We start from the raw sequence: 15,752 nt of genomic DNA, 5'->3' as shown, positions 1-15,752 counted from the left end.
TTGTTACTTAATCTGACTTTATTTCACTGCCCTTTTCATTTTTATCCACTCATCATGTAATCACTTATTAAACCTCTACTTTGTGTTATGTGTATAGGCAGCATGAGAGGTGGGGAGAGACAAAGACGTATAAAGACTTCCGTAAAGAAATCCTCGCTTCCTGAGGTATAAAATTTAAAGTCCCTAGCAAGCAAAAAAGGGACACCCTAAGTTTAAGGGGGAGATTTAAAAGCACTCAAGAATTTGGGTTTGTTTCTAGAAGTGTGAGACATCTCTCTGCTGCTTTCGACCCCCTCCAGGGAGCCCAGCTCCGCAGCTTCCCGAGGGTGAAGCGCAGCGCCAGCGCCAGCCTAGTTCTAAGGCTCCTCCCGGGGCCCTGGACAGTCGGGGAGATCCCGCTGGGGCCCGCCCCTGTGCCCCTCCCGGCGAGGTTGAATGGCGCAACCCGCTGGGAGGGGCCGCGGGCTCAGCCAATAGAAGGAAGCGCCAGCCGGAGCCCGTGTAAACAAACCGCGAGGTGCGGCGCCCTGGGTTCCTCCCCCACGTGGGGGCTGGACGCTTCCTCGGCTCTACGCCCATTCAAGACTAGCGTAGTGTCCTTTCAACCAATCAGAGCTGGTGTCTCCCGAAAGGAGGCGCTCCACCCTGAGAGAAAGAACGAAGGCGGCGAAAAGACAGATGTTAACACCAATCGGAAGCTGGAACTTCTGAAGGAGCGGGCGGGAACTGCCTCCCGTCTGGACCAATAAGCATCACACATGCCCTTCTAGGCGACTGAGCGGCATCATCTCCGGCCCAATAGGCGAGTGGGGCGGTGCCCAGCAACCAATGGCTTGGGTTCGGGGGCGGAGTAAGGAGCCAGTGTGCTGTAAGGGGTAACCTGGCGAGTGGCGAGCGGCGCTTCTCCCGTGCTGTGGCTCACGCTTTGGTATTGGAGGCCGAGACTCTTCTGGCGACGGCGACCTCTGCGGCGACGGCTGAGGCTCTCGGAGGAGGGGCAGAGTACGATCTGGAGGAAGGGCTTCTGATCAGCCCAGGTGGGCTTGGGCAGCCGGGCTGCCAGGGAGGGGGACCCACGGGAAGCGTCTGTCTGTCTCCGGGCTCTGGGGGCGCCCTGCGCCTCCCTTTCCTCCGCAGCCGTCGGGGCTGTGAGGGGCGACGCGCGCCCGTCCGGGCTCCTGTGGGGAGGGTCCCAGGTCGTGGCCGTCGGAGAGAAGGGGCGTCCGCTGGGGTTACCCTCTGCCTCTCGCGGGCGTGAGGGGGTCTTAGCCCCGTTCTCCCCTCCCTCGCCCCTCAGTTTCCCGGAGCCCCCTCAGCCTCCTCCGGACTGACCCCTCCGGCTTGCGAGTCCCCTCACTACCCCGGTGCCACACGGCGAGGCAAACTGACGGGCGCCGCCTCCCGCGGTCCCCCTCCCGGCGGCGAGGCGGAGGAGGTGCGCGTTTTCACCCCTCCCCCACTCGCGGGCCCCGGTGCGTTACTTGCTTTGCGTCTACTCCCTCCTCCTCCCCACTTTACTCCGGCTTTGGTTCTTGAAACCTAATTTGAGTTAGGAACCCAGGCCACTTCTCTGCCGCCTTCTGTTCTGCGAGTGAGTCCCTCGCCCCTCCCACCCCCTAAATTTCATCCACATCGCTCATGAAAACTAACATTTTCCACTTGCTCGGTCCAAGCAGCTGGAAGGTGAACGCCAGAGACGCGGAATACTCAGTACAGGGAGCTTTGCAAGATTGGGAACTTTAACCGGTTTCGTTAATGGTGAACTATTCTCGCCTTCCTTAAAAATGGTATTTGGTCGTAATATCCTCTGCGAAATCTTTGTCCCGGTAGTTGTTTGGGTGATAGTTTCTGAAAATGGACGTGAGAAGGGTTTACTGGCCACAAGCAATTTAAAATGTATTGTTATTTTAAGTAGGCAGTTTTCGTTATTCCTCCTTTCTTTCTTTTTTCATTGTACCTTAAAAAGCTTAACTGGAGTAGCAGAGAGTTTCCAATGTAAGGGCCTGTCCACCTTACTTTATCATAAAATATATGACATATTTTAGCTGTGTAGCACCATGTGATTTGATCACACCCAGACTATGGATAATACGGCATTAAAACTACTTAAAAACAATATTCTCTTTTCCCCATTCACAGAGGATTTGTATTCACATTTATAGTATATCAGTCTGTGTTTTAATGATGTTGGTTCTAGCCACATAATGATGTCAGTTCTAGATAATCGTGCAAACTGTGTTGTGCCTAAATAAAATTATGCCAAGAAATTTATGGGGAAAAGTAGCTTATCACTTTAGAGTTTTGAAAATGTTAATTTAGGGATCCCTGGGTGGCGCAGCGGTTTAGCGCCTGCCTTTGGCCCGGGGCACGATCCTGGAGACCCGGGATCGAATCCCACGTCGGGCTCCTGGTGCATGGAGCCTGCTTCTCCCTCTGCCTGTGTCTCTGCCTCTCTCTCTCTCTCTCTCTCTCTGTGACTATCATAAATAAATAAAAATAAAAAAATAAAAAAGAAAATGTTAATTTAGATATTGGACAGTAAGGGTTTTATTTTGAGGAAATAGAAGTATTGGATTAAGTGTGATGGGCCCCTTAGGCTATGTGTGTATGAGAGTGTGCAGGAGAAAATACACGTGTACAAAACTTTGTAGGTTCTAAAAGTACTTAGTTTCACGAATTCATATAAATTGTAATTATTTTTCTCAGTACACAGAGGTGAAATGTAAGCAATGAGTTTGATATGTAAAGTGTGTTTTGGCCAGAATTTAGCAAGTTTTTGTAAAAAAAAGTCTTACTGTTTTATCTTATTTGTAATACATGTGTATTTTTCCTTGTATTTTGCTATGGTAAGACTGTACCTTGTATATAGAGAAATAAGTCTAGTAGAGTGAATTAAGAGGAATCTTTACTCTGAGGAGGCAACGTTGCATTAATAGACCATATGTTTGAGCCCTGTTAATAAATCACATGAAAAAGAGGAAGCTCTTAAAGCTATTCTAACAAATGCCCAGGTATTGAGAACAATAAAGAGTATTAATTACAGAATTATTAGCAGTCATCAAAGAAAAGTTCTGGAAAAACTGCAAATCTATGAGTTAGTTGCTATTATGAGTTGGCATAAGGCTGTGGTTGAAAAACCAAAGGTATTTTTTTTTACAGTCTTTTCAGGTGTATTGGTGCTTAGTAATAACTCATTTGCAGATTTAAAAGATTGTAACTATGATTTCTTCCTAGAGATCTTGTCTTTAAGGAACTAACAGTTTAAAGAGAGGGGCCTGTAAACCAAAAATTAAATGCAGAGGGAGAGGTTCTGCAGTGCAGGGTGTATGTAGGGCACCGACAGGCAGTGTGACCCCATGTTCCCGCCATTTCCTAAACCTGTCTGTTTGTTTTACACACTTGGGTCTCTCTCTGTTCTGTTTCTCTCTTCTTGAAAGCCTTTTCCACACCTTATATGCTTAGTGAGATTCTATTTCAAAATCTCCTGAAGCTTGACACTGGCCTGCACTCCATCCAAATAATTGTTTTCTATATCTTTCCGTTATTTCATTATAAATAATTATCTTTAATTCTCATTATTTGCAGTAATTTTGGTCTATAAAGCCACCTAGAGCACTAAATTAGCAAATACTGAACCAATGCTCCTAGGGAAAATATGTACATGTATATATCTTACGTAGGTTATAATCTTATATAAATACAGTTCATCCTGGTAAATTTTATTTTATTTCAAAAGAGAAAATGAGGTTCAGAAGTGTTAAGTGATTTCTCTGAGCCCACCTTCGAACAAGTGCCTGAGTTAGGATTCAAACTCTGACTGGCCCCTAAGCCAGAGCTTCTTGTGCTATACTCCACTGCCCCCTGCCATCCGTGTCTTTTAGTCATCCTTGTATGAGACTGGAAACACAAATGCAGAGCACTACCTTGTTCTACCTTAGCTGGGAATCTGTTTGAGGGGTGACTCCACTTTTGCACCTTGTGCATGTCTGTGGACGACAGAGAAAGCAACCGTGAGGGTTGGTTTTGTGGTTACAAAAATATTTTAGCAAGTAGGAGAATTCACAAATACAGGATCCATAAAAAAGTGAGGATCAGCTGTACTTGTAAATGACCTCTGGTGTCTATTTCATGATAGCCCTTTTTGCAGCCCACTGTAGAATGTTCTTTTAGCTTCTTTGAGAATTTGTTCACTTATTCAACAAATATTTATTAAGCGCTTACTGTAACCAAGGCTTTATTTTAGACTCTGGTGAACAAATAGATTAAGCTCTTGTCCTTCCTGATATTATATTTGAGAAAAAGAAACAGTTAACAGCTCAGGGGAGAGGTCCAGGTTGGAATGATAAATTGACCAAAGTAAAACCTGGTGTGCCCTCTCCCACTTCACATCCCCTAGCATATTGACTTTTAGGACATTTCTGTTTAACTCTGTGCTTAAACTCTTCCTTTTAAGCCTCTCTCCATTAACCTGACTCATAGGAATGTTTTCCAGGTGCATAGAACTTTGAGACAGCATTCCAAGCAGGGATCAGCAGGTGCAAAGGCACAGAGACATAAACAAACAAAAATCACCTAAGGAAAAAACTGTGAATAGGCTTGGCGAGAGGGCTTGCCACAACTGAGTTAACTCTGACCACTGCTGTTCCATAGTGGATGCAAGTTTTAGGGAGAAAGCATAATGTTCTCAAGCTGATGGCAAGGTATCACTAACAGTTCAGAAATACAAGAATTGAATTCTGGGGAACTGTTATAACGTAGTGACTTTGTTTACTTCTTCATTGTGAGGCTCATATGTGCCCTACACTGTTTCAAGGTGCTGAAAATATAATCCAACTTACTCTCAAAGAGCTCACCATCTAGCAAGGAGACAGATGGATGAACTGATTTATCCTGTGTTAAGTGAGATAATAGAGTTATAACTAAATGCTGGTTTTATAGAAAACCAGGAAAAAAGGAATAGTTAGTAATATAGAGAGCACTGGGTGAGATAATGAGATAATATTTGAGCAAGGCTTTGGTGTGTAAAGAGGTAGGAGTTCACTAGACTGAACATAGGAACTTCTAAAAGAATTAGTATTTTTGTGTTAGGAAAAATTTAAGAACTATCTATTTTTACTGTATCTATTGTGGGTGTTCAGTTAATAATTACTTTTATCCGGGCAGTTAGTCTAAACATATGATGCAAATAGTTAGGCTGTCGTAGAAGAATTTTGTGTCAAAATAAGCTGGGTTAAACAAAGGTTTCTATGATGTAAGACTTCTCTAGAGCCTTTATTATATTAATGTTTACTGTGATTTGTGGATCTCCAGAAGGGGTGCATTGTATTTAACCATGACTTTTCCTTTCCACCCCTCTGCAATATATCTAATTATCTTTTGGAACAGGATTATATGAGACATAGTTTAAGGAATGATGAATTAAATATACTTTGGAGCACCTGGGTGGCTCAATCTGTTAGGCATCCAATTTTTGATATCAGCTCAGGTCATGCATGATCTCAGGATTGTGAAATTGAGCTCTGCATCAGGCTCCTTGCTGGGCGTGGAGCCTGCTTAAGATTTTCTCTCTCCCTCTCTCTCTCTGCTCCTCTTTATTTTTTATTTTTTTAATTTATTTTTTATTGGTGTTCAGTTTGCCAACATATAGAATAACACCCAGTGCTCATCCCATCAAGTGCCCCCCTCAGTGCCGGTCACCCAGTCACCCCCACCCCCCGCCCACCTCCCTTTCTACCACCCCTTGTTCGTTTCCCAGAGTTAGGAGTCTCTCATGTTCTGTCTCCTTTTCTGATATTTCCCACTCATTTTTTTCTCCTTTTCCCTTTATTCCCTTTCACTATTTTTTATATTCCCCAAATGAATGAGACCATATAATGTTTGTCCTTCTCTGATTGACTTATTTCACTCAGCATAATACCCTCCAGTTCCATCCACGTCGAAGCAAATGGTGGGTATTCGTCGTTTCTAATGGCTGAGTAATATTCCATTGTTTACATAGACCACAGCTTCTTTATCCATTCATCTTTTGATGGACACCGAGGCTCCTTCCACAGTTTGGCCATTGTGGACATTGCTGCTAGAAACATCGGGGTGCAGGTGTCCTGGCGTTTCACTGCATCTGTATCTTTGGGGTAAATCCCCAGCAGTGCAATTGCTGGGTCATAGGGCAAATCTATTTTTAACTCTTTGAGGAACCTCCACACAGTTTTCCAGAGTGGCTGCACCAGTTCACAATTCCACCGACAGTGCAAGAGGGTTCCCCTTTCTCCACATCCTCTCCAACATTTGTGGTTTCCTGCCTTGTTGATTTTCCCCATTCTCCCTGGGGTGAGGTGGTATCTCTTTGTGGTTTTGATTTGTATTTCCCTGATGGCAAGTGATGCGGAACATTTTCTCATGTGCTTGTTGGCCGTGTCTGTGTCTTCCTCTGTGAGATTTCTCTTCATGTCTTTTGCCCATTTCATGATTGGATTGTTTGTTTCTTTGCTGTTGAGTTTAAGAAGTTCTTTATAGATCTTGGATACTAGCCCTTTATCTGATAGGTCATTTGCAAATATCTTCTCCCATTCTGTAGGTTGTCTTTTAGTTTTGTTGACTGTTTCCTTTGCTTTGCAAAAGCTTCTTATCTTGATGAAGTCCCAATAGTTCATTTTTGCTTTTGTTTCTCTTGCTTTCATGGATGTATCTTGCAAGAAGTTACTGTGGCCAAGTTCAAAAAGGGTGTTGCCTGTGTTCTCCTCTAGGATTTTGATGGAATCTTGTCTCACATTTAGATCTTTCATCCATTTTGAGTTTATATTTGTGTATGGTGTAAGAGAATGGTCTAGTTTCATTCTTCTGCATGTGGCTGTCCAATTTTCCCAGCACCATTTATCTGCTCCTCTTTAAACAAATACACCTTAACAAACCAAGGTTTATCAGTGGTCTCCATATGTGTTATAAAATAACCTGTATAATTTTATAGGAAAGGAGAGACACTGGAGAGAAAGAATATACTCTAGTTAACTTATTACCATCTTGGTCTATAAGTCCCAAACCTAAAAAAATATATTTTATAATTACCCCCTTGAAAATATGGCTTATTCAGAGACAAAGGTTGTTTTGAGAGTGAGAATCTTCTAACTTTAGAGGATATTGCTTTTATTATACATTCATTTTGGGTCATATTAGACATTAACTTTGCCAGTTAGGTGATTTTTGTAGAAGCACCCACACCCTCTCCTAACTCTGGAGTTTTGGGAGTTGTATGCTAGCATTCTCCCTTTAAGAAGATCTGATTATATGAGCTTTAAGGACTGAGGCCTTATACTGTATAATTTTCATTCATCCATCAAATTCTAATTATGTAACTAACTCCGAAAGTATTATTAAAGTTAAGGAAGCAACAGTTATGGTTTTGGTAGTGCACTGATTTTGCAGCAGAAGATCTAGGTTTGAAATTTGTCTCTGCCAGGCTTACTATTTGAATGACCTTGAGCACAACTGCCTAACCATCTGTTTCCCTTTCCATTTTGATAGAATGAAAATACATAGTATAGAATTAAATGATGCACATAAACATACTTTAGGAACTCTGAAGCACTCACTGTATAAATATAAGACAGACCAAAGAAATATATCCAGCTCAATTTGAATTAACATTTTATTTATAGCTTTTAATTTTATATTACAGAAATAGTATATTACTTTTATAAAATTAAAAAGCATTGATAGGCAAAAAAGGGGGGGGGGCTACAAAGCATTCCATAGATCCACCAAACTAAGGCAGTGGTTCACATTTTGATGGGTATATTTTATACTTTTTATGTACATTCATCATTTTTTATGGAAATGGGTTCATCTGCGTGTTTTAGTCATTTTATTTTTATGAGATGAATCCCCTAAGAGTACAATTGCTTGATTTAGTGGAATCATTCCATCTTTTGCTACATAATGCTGTATATAATGAGAACTAGAAAAGGGGTAACTTCTGAGCCTGATGAATGTGTTCGTGAACTTGTAATCATCTAGTATCTTGAACCATTCCAGAAGCTTCATCAAAGGCACACTCAGAAATGAATTTGATGTATGCATGTGGTTATGCTTGGCATTATTGTTTCTAATAGCATGATAGGGATGACCCTGGTGTTTGTCAGCAGGGAACTTGTTAAGTAAATTGTGCAAGCAAACCATGGAATATTGGATAGTTGTAAAAAAGGGGGCACAATAAATAAATAAATAAATAAATAAATAAATAAATAAATAGGGGGCACAGCACGCAGCCATCTATTTAGTAGGTTACTTTTTGTGCTGAGAGAGAAAGAAGGGTGGAATAAGAATATACATTTATTTATATTTGCTTATAGTTACAAAAAGAAATTCTGAAATGATAATATAAGATACCAATGGAAGAAATAGGAGTGGAGATAGGATTTCACCATATGCCTTTATATATATTTAAAACATTTTTCAAATCATGAGTTTGTGTTACATTTTCAAGAAATATGTGAATGGGGAGACCTAGGTGGCTCAGTGGATGAGCATCTGTCTTCGGCTCAGGGCGTGATCCTGGGGTGCTGGGATGAGTCCCTAGTCTCCCCGCAGGGGGCCACTTCTCTGTCTCTGTGTCTCTCATGAATAAGTAAATAAAATCTTTAAAAAATATATGAATACATGATTTGAAGTAGGGTTTTAAGGAAGAAGAAAGGGTCTGAGGAGCTGCCCATCTTTTGATGTCAGGTGAATACATAACAACAGTAGCAAAGATTGGAAGAGTGGCCCCTGCAAGGGTTTGGCAGGGCTTTTTTTCCTTTTTACTCAATTTTGTATGTTTAAAAAATACTTTGGGGATCCCTGAGTGGCGCAGCGGTTTGGCGCCTGCCTTTGGCCCAGGGCGCAATCCTGGAGACCTGGGATTGAATCCCGCGTCGGGCTCCCGGTGCATGGAGCCTGCTTCTCCCTCTGCCTGTGTCTCTGCCTCTCTCTCTCTCTCTGTGTGACTATCATAAATAAATAAATAATTAAAAAAATAAAAATAAAAATAAAAAATACTTTGAACACAGCGAAACAACCGAAAACAACATTTCCAAATGATCGCCCCATGGCTTCAGTAGCTGCTTTCTTTTTCATGTTCACTTGTAGTATTTTTTAGTGAGTACATATTATTTTCAATTGTAATCACACTTTTCATATTTTTTAACTTACCTAATTATGTTTTTTCTGTGTTGCTATTGGAGGACCTTTAAAAATAATGAAGATAGGGCAGTTTGTCACTGCACATCTTAGAAGTGAGCTGATGAACCTCAAGAGGCAGTAATTCCAGCCCTGTAGTCTGCATGTGATGTACATACATGAGGAAAATAAGAAAGAGAATTAAATATGTATACATGAAAACATTTCTCCCTAATTATAAAAGAAGCCACATTCTTCTTTATAATAATTAGAAAATAAAATATAAAGAAAAATCTGTAATTTTGCTACCCAAAACATTCTGGTTTTTTGCTTTTTAGACTTTTTTTATATATAGAAACATTTTTTTTGACGCATTAATATTGTAATTTAATGGCGTTTATCAGTTTAACAGTATGATCCTAACAGTTCAAGATTTAGAGACAGTGAAACCAGCTTCCCTAAGTTTCACTATGCCACTTACTAGCTGTGTGGGCATCTTATTTAAACTGATTTTGTTTCTGACTGTAAAATAATACCCATTTAATAAGGTAGCACCTATAAAATGATAAAAAAAATACAGAAATATTTAACACATAAAGTAAAAAGTTCACTACTTAAAAGTTTTTTTTTTTTACTTCTCATTTTACTTTATTTTATTATTTTATTTTTTTATATATATTTTTTGTATAGAAACATTTTTAAAGGTAGAATCATAATATATGTATCCTGGGAACTGCTGAGATACTCGTTTAGGTTTTTTTTCCCCTTTTACCTGTTAATATAAAAAAATACATTTTATATTTCACAATTTCAGACTATCCTTGCATTTCTGGGCTGAACTTTGGTGATCAGTGTTATGGTTTTATTTTTAAATAAGTTGCTTGACTTTTTTGCTCATGTCTTATTTGAAAGTGTATATCTATAGCATGGAAATTGGTCTGTGGTTTATCTTTGGTGCTATTTTTGTTCCGTTTAGTGTATTGAGCTACTTGTAAACTAATCATTAGGAGGCTGTCTTGTGCTCTGAAACAGTTGCATGGGAACTATCTGCTTTTTGAAAGGTGGTGCTTCCTGAACTGGAGGCTGGTCTTGCCCTCCTTTAAAATGCAATAATACTAGGGGAAGTAAAGTTTTAACATAGTGATTTTAGTATAAACATGAGTAGAACAATATGTAATTGCTTTTGTTTGATGGTGGTGTTCTTGGTGTCTTTTTATTACCTAGGCAAGTGCTGAGGGTTTACACATCCTTTGTTTCAGCATTGAACAGATGTGACTGTTTTGTTCTGCAGCCTTGCAGATACACAAAATGGGCCTCCCAGGGCTCTGTTTTATCCCCACCAAAGCAAAAAGTAGTGCAGTGAAACTTTGCCTAGCTAGAACTTTTAAATAATAGAGTGTTCTGATTTAATTATGTTAACTTGGAAGTATAAAGGTGAAAAGAAATCTCTAATTCCCTATTGAATACAGTTCTGAGATGTAGAAAATAATTCCACTTTTCTTCTCTAATAAGCTTGATATATTCAGACCTAGTTGATGTTTTATTATACAATTCCTGAAGTGTCCGAAGCTTACATTATGAAGGTTCTTTTTTGGAACTTTAGATGTAAGAAGATATAAATGGTATCATGTGAAATCAAGCTAGAAGGGAACTGATGCTTGTTAAGTGTACATTTTTTACTAAATCTCAGAACGCAGCTTGTTTTCTTATTTAGCTCACAAAAATAAAACACATTGGATTGAGGATAGGAGTTTTAAGGAGATTGTCTTTTAATTGGATGTCTTTATTTCATATGAAGATAGAATATACAGCACCCCTGGCTTTGGACCAACAGAAGGAATCACATTTTTTTCCTTATTGTTTATCAGTGGTTCTCAAAGTTGAGTGTTTCTGAATCAGCTGGAGGGCTTATTATGACACAGATTGCTGGGCCCCACCTAGAGTTTCTGATTCAATAGGTCTGGGGTGGGACTGTGAATTTGCATTTCTAGCAAGTTCCCAAGTAATGAGGATGCTGCTGGGCCTGGGAATAAATTTTGGGAACCACTGCTATATATTAATTAAATACTAGAATTCTGGCTTTAGAAGAAGGCTGAATTTGGTCTAGGAGGATAGGAAGTAAACCGGTTATGGAGCAAATCATGAAAGATTTACCTCCTTTGCTGCCAGCATGGTGTTGAATTCAGGTAATCAGCAATACACAGTGACATAAACAATTCTTGTTTCATAATTGGAAGTCAAATCAAATGAGAGAAGCTGTTTCATCTGCAAAGCTTAGAGGTGAAGGGATTCTGTTGAAATAGGATTTAGTGATTAACCCCATGAGAATAGGAGTTATTTATATGTCCTTTTTGTCTCCCCTGTCACTGGCCATTTAACCTTGCTCTAGAAGGTTCCACTAATTTTTTTAGTTGGGACAGGTTTTTGTTTTTGTTTTAAGATTTTATTTATTTATTTATGAGAGACAGAGAGAGGCAGAAACATAGGCAGAGAGAGAAGCATGCCCCCTGTGGGGAGCCCGATGCAGGACTCTATCCCAGGACCCCAGGATCACGCTGAGCCGAAGGCAGATGCTCAACCACTGAGCCACCTAGGCATCCCTGGGACAGATGTTTGAATGCTTATTGAAAGTTTTGTTGTTTTAAAAGGTATTAGCTATGTGTATTCTTAAGATTTTTTAAAAACAGTAACAAGAGAATAAGATAATTTTTTTTGCCAAAAAAGGAAATTTTTGGAATTAATTTTTATCTTATTGGAATGTTGGAGAATGTAGCCTGCTGCATTAGACATCAGGTATACTGTGGATTTTCCGTTGTTTTCATGATTTGTCATTATATTGTTTGAGGTAATACTAGTAATTTTTGTAATCCCTCTAAAAATGAAAAATGAAAGTCAAAATCATAGACCTGGCTTATTAGCAGCTAGACACAGAAGACAGCTATGAAGAATTAGATAGATATACACACATGCATATATGTTTAAATATATATTCATACACACATACATTTTTTAAATTATTTTTTTTTCTGGCAAAGACAAGTATACCTGTGCTGAATTTAGGCATCATATAGAATCTTTGAGTTGAGAGAAAGAAACTCAGGAAGCCAACCTTTTCATGGAGGAGTTTTGCTTCAGCAGGCTTTTCTACCACCTAATTTCAGTTGTTCCACTGCTAACAACCTCAGTTTGCAAGTTGATGAACTGGTCTAACATTGACTGTAGGAGGAATAACATATAAAAGACAGTGGGTTGGTCAGATTCCCTACATGGAAGCAGTTTTGCTCCTCTTACTCCCTCAGAAAAGAATTGACGAGAGGGAAATAAAAAAGGTGGAACTAGATCCTATAGACTAGACCAGTGGTTCTGAAGCTTGGCTGTACATCAGAGACAACCCACAAGCTTTCTAAAACATGATATAGGTATGGCCCACCCCGAGACCTTCCCCTAGGATGGAGCCTCAGGGACTGCATTTTTTTTTTAATTTTTATTTATTTATGATAGTCACACACAGAGAGAGAGAGAGAGAGGCAGAGACACAGGCAGAGGGAGAAGCAGGCTCCATGCACCGGGAGCCCGACGTGGGATTCAATCCCGGGTCTCCAGGATCGCGCCTTGGGCCAAAGGCAGGCGCTAAACCGCTGCCGCCACCCAGGGATCCTGAGGGACTGCATTTTTTAATCATTTCCTGAAGCAATTTTTTTGTAGCCAACTGAGCTCTATGCCTCTGGCCAGAAAGGTGCTGGTCTCCAATGAATTTTCACCAGCCTGTGGTGAAATAAGAAAAATTAGGACTATAGTGTTTTTTGTAAAGTTAAATTTATTCAATTTAAAGAACTGTCTTTTGCATTGAATTAAGGTCTTCTTGTGTTTTCTGGTGTTGAAAATACCCTTTTATAAAGTGATATTGAGGGATCCCTGGGTGGCGCAGCCGTTTGGCGCCTGCCTTTGGCCCAGGGCGCAATCCTGAAAACCCGGGATCGAATCCCACATCGGGCTCCCGGTGCATGGAGCCTGCTTATCCCTCTGCCTATGTCTCTGCCTCTCTCTCTCTCTCTATCATAAATAAATAAAAATTGAAAAAAAATTAAAGTGATATTGATAAGGATATTTTTGTTATCCTTACTTAGTTTTTAAAAATTGTAACTCTAGGGGGACCTGGGTGTCTCAGCGGGTTAAGTATCTGCCTTTGGTTCAGGTCATGATCCCGGAATCCCATTGAATCACAATCAGGCTCCCGGCTGAGTGGGGAGTCTACTTTTCCCTCTCCCTCTGTTCTTCCCCATCCCCTTCCTACCCCCACTCATGTGCTGTCTCTTTCTCTCTCGCTCACTCTCTCTCTCATATAAATGAATAAAATCTTTTTTAAAATTGTAACTCTATGTTGCCTTCAAAATATTTTTGAAAATTTACTGTCTTGTGAGATCCTGAAGATTAAGTACCTCTGAACTAATCATTCTTAGAAATTGTTTTTAAAATACTTTGGAATACAAGTCTATAGAAGGTATAAAACCTTGACTAGATGAGTTTCAGAATTCAGAATTTTTCAAATTTTAGAGATGCTTTCTCTGTGTGTTATGTAATACCCCCATGGTCTGTTGCAGCACCCTTAGTTACACACAGTAGTATTTCTGAGCAAAACAAGAGTATTCACACTAAGTGGATAAATGCAAGCTAATATAGCTTCGCATCAGTTCAAGTTTTAATGTCATCTGAGTTTTGACAGAAAGCGTATGGAAAATTCTTAGTTTTTAGAGCTTTCTGGATATTGGAATTATGCATAAGGGATTATATACATATTTGTGGGGGTCTGCATTCTCATCCTAAAAGGACTAGCAAGCTTCAAATTAAATGGAGCTTTTATGTTTATGACAGAGAACAGAGTTTATTTTTATTTAAATACACCAGCATGTGGTATGACCCTGTTCATATTTTCCTTCCAAAGACCTAATCCTTTTGTTGAATAGCATTTTTCTTCATCCTGCTTCCCCTACTTCCATTAACAATATTTGAGAAAACTTAGCATTTTATATCATAAGTATTCTGGAGCTCAACTGGGAAGTGTAAGAGTGTAGGGTAGTAGCTAAGAGCATGAGCTTTGGATACAGGAAGACCTGAACTTAAGCCCCAATTCCTGCTCTGACTGTATCATCCCTTAGGCAAGGTGTTTAATAAATGTTTGAATGGTGGCAGATTAATCTGAAAAGCAAGGATAATGTCAGCACCTACGTCAAAGAATTGTTGTGAACATAAAAGAGAGAATGTTAGTGTGAAGTATTTAGAAGAGCCATTATTTTATTTGTGTCTTTTCCCTTTGTATTTGGGTAGATTACTTGTTTCCTCTTTATAACTGGATGTCTTCTGGTGCCCTCTTTTTCCCTTGGACAATCTGGATCAATTTGCTTCAAGTACTTTCCCAATTCACAACTGACTTCTGGTCTGCCTCTACAATTTAGACATTAAATCCTGCCTCTTCAGTGATTCCACACCAAAAAATCCATCTGCTCCTAAGCTTAATATGGCCCCAGTAGTTTGCTGAACACTAAAAGTCTTAAAGTGGAGACCACATTACACAGTGTCAGGCCTCCCCGCTCTCTGAAAGGTACTACTTTTGACTCCTTGTTTTTCTTTGTCATGTTCCAGCACTGTGTTCCCCCTCAGTCCCCTAGGGAAACGTTTCCCTCTCTTCCATGGAGTCGTACTCTTACCTTGGTCCTTCAAGGACTCTTCTACCCCAAATTAATTTTCAAGGAGTTTCTCCCCTCAAAAACGGTACACCTTTCCTGTAAAAACTCGTAGTGAAAACAGTTTTCTCACCCTCATTACATATGTATTTAGAGTGGGTGGCTCCTTTCTTCCCACTTTATATTTTTTCCAAAAATATATCAGATAAAATGAGCATGCAGTCCCTTTTGGTGATATTTGTTGAGAATCCATGGTATGAATTTCTTCCAGGTTAGATAATTGCACGGTAGCAAGCTTTTATCCCTAGCCTACAACTCCTGATGAGACTATTAAATCCACCTGGTGTTATTAAATGCTAAAATAGTAAACAAGAACATATAAAAATATTTCTTAGAATAGAAGTAGGAATTTTTGCCTCCTCAAGAGTAATTTAACCTGTCAAAAACAGATTCCTGAGTCATGTTGTCATTGGCTGCGGGGAGTATCTGTTAATACTCAATAAGGAATGCTCAACCACAGATCATAGCCCCTAAGGGCATGGGCTTCCTTCCTAGGAAATGAGATTTAGAATACAGCCTTCTGAAAATGGCACTTAGTCAACAAATTATTTATTGAGGACCTGGTGGGCACAAGGCATACTAAAAGCTATAAAGACTTGATTCTTGCCCTCAAGAAACTTCTGAGGTTATAAGTAGACTGGGCCCAAAACAAATGAATAGTAAATACTCAAGTATATTTATAATCAAATGTGAAATGGGGTAGACGTAGGAGAGACCTTAGGCAGAGGTTGTATTCAAATTTCTATAGTGGCATTTCTGATATTATTGTGCATTTAAAAGACAAAGTATCAACAGATTAGTCTAAGACATTTAGAGGCCTTTATTTTGTGATTGAGAAAAGTTACACCTATTTCATTTGTA

General features: G+C 39.8%; 1 protein-coding gene across 4 annotated transcripts in view; it reads left to right on the top strand.

Moving 5' to 3' along the window:
• Positions 1-840: 840 nt before the first annotated feature.
• The window catches only part of PAIP2B (poly(A) binding protein interacting protein 2B), a 30,686-nt gene continuing 15,774 nt past the window's right edge, over positions 841-15,752 (top strand). For 3 of the 4 annotated variants that reach the window (XM_077842834.1, XM_077842833.1, XM_077842832.1), the window contains exon 1: positions 841-1,037. The gene's annotated coding sequence lies outside the window, so the exon portion shown is untranslated. The remainder of the gene's footprint in view (positions 1,038-15,752) is intronic. The other variant, XM_077842831.1, reaches the window with a different exon arrangement.

The sequence above is a fragment of the Canis aureus genome, chromosome 12 (genome assembly GCF_053574225.1).
Source record: "Canis aureus isolate CA01 chromosome 12, VMU_Caureus_v.1.0, whole genome shotgun sequence".
NCBI lineage: Eukaryota > Metazoa > Chordata > Mammalia > Carnivora > Canidae > Canis > Canis aureus.
The sequence above is the reverse complement of the archived record's forward strand: the minus strand, read 5'-3'. Positions and strand labels throughout refer to the sequence as shown.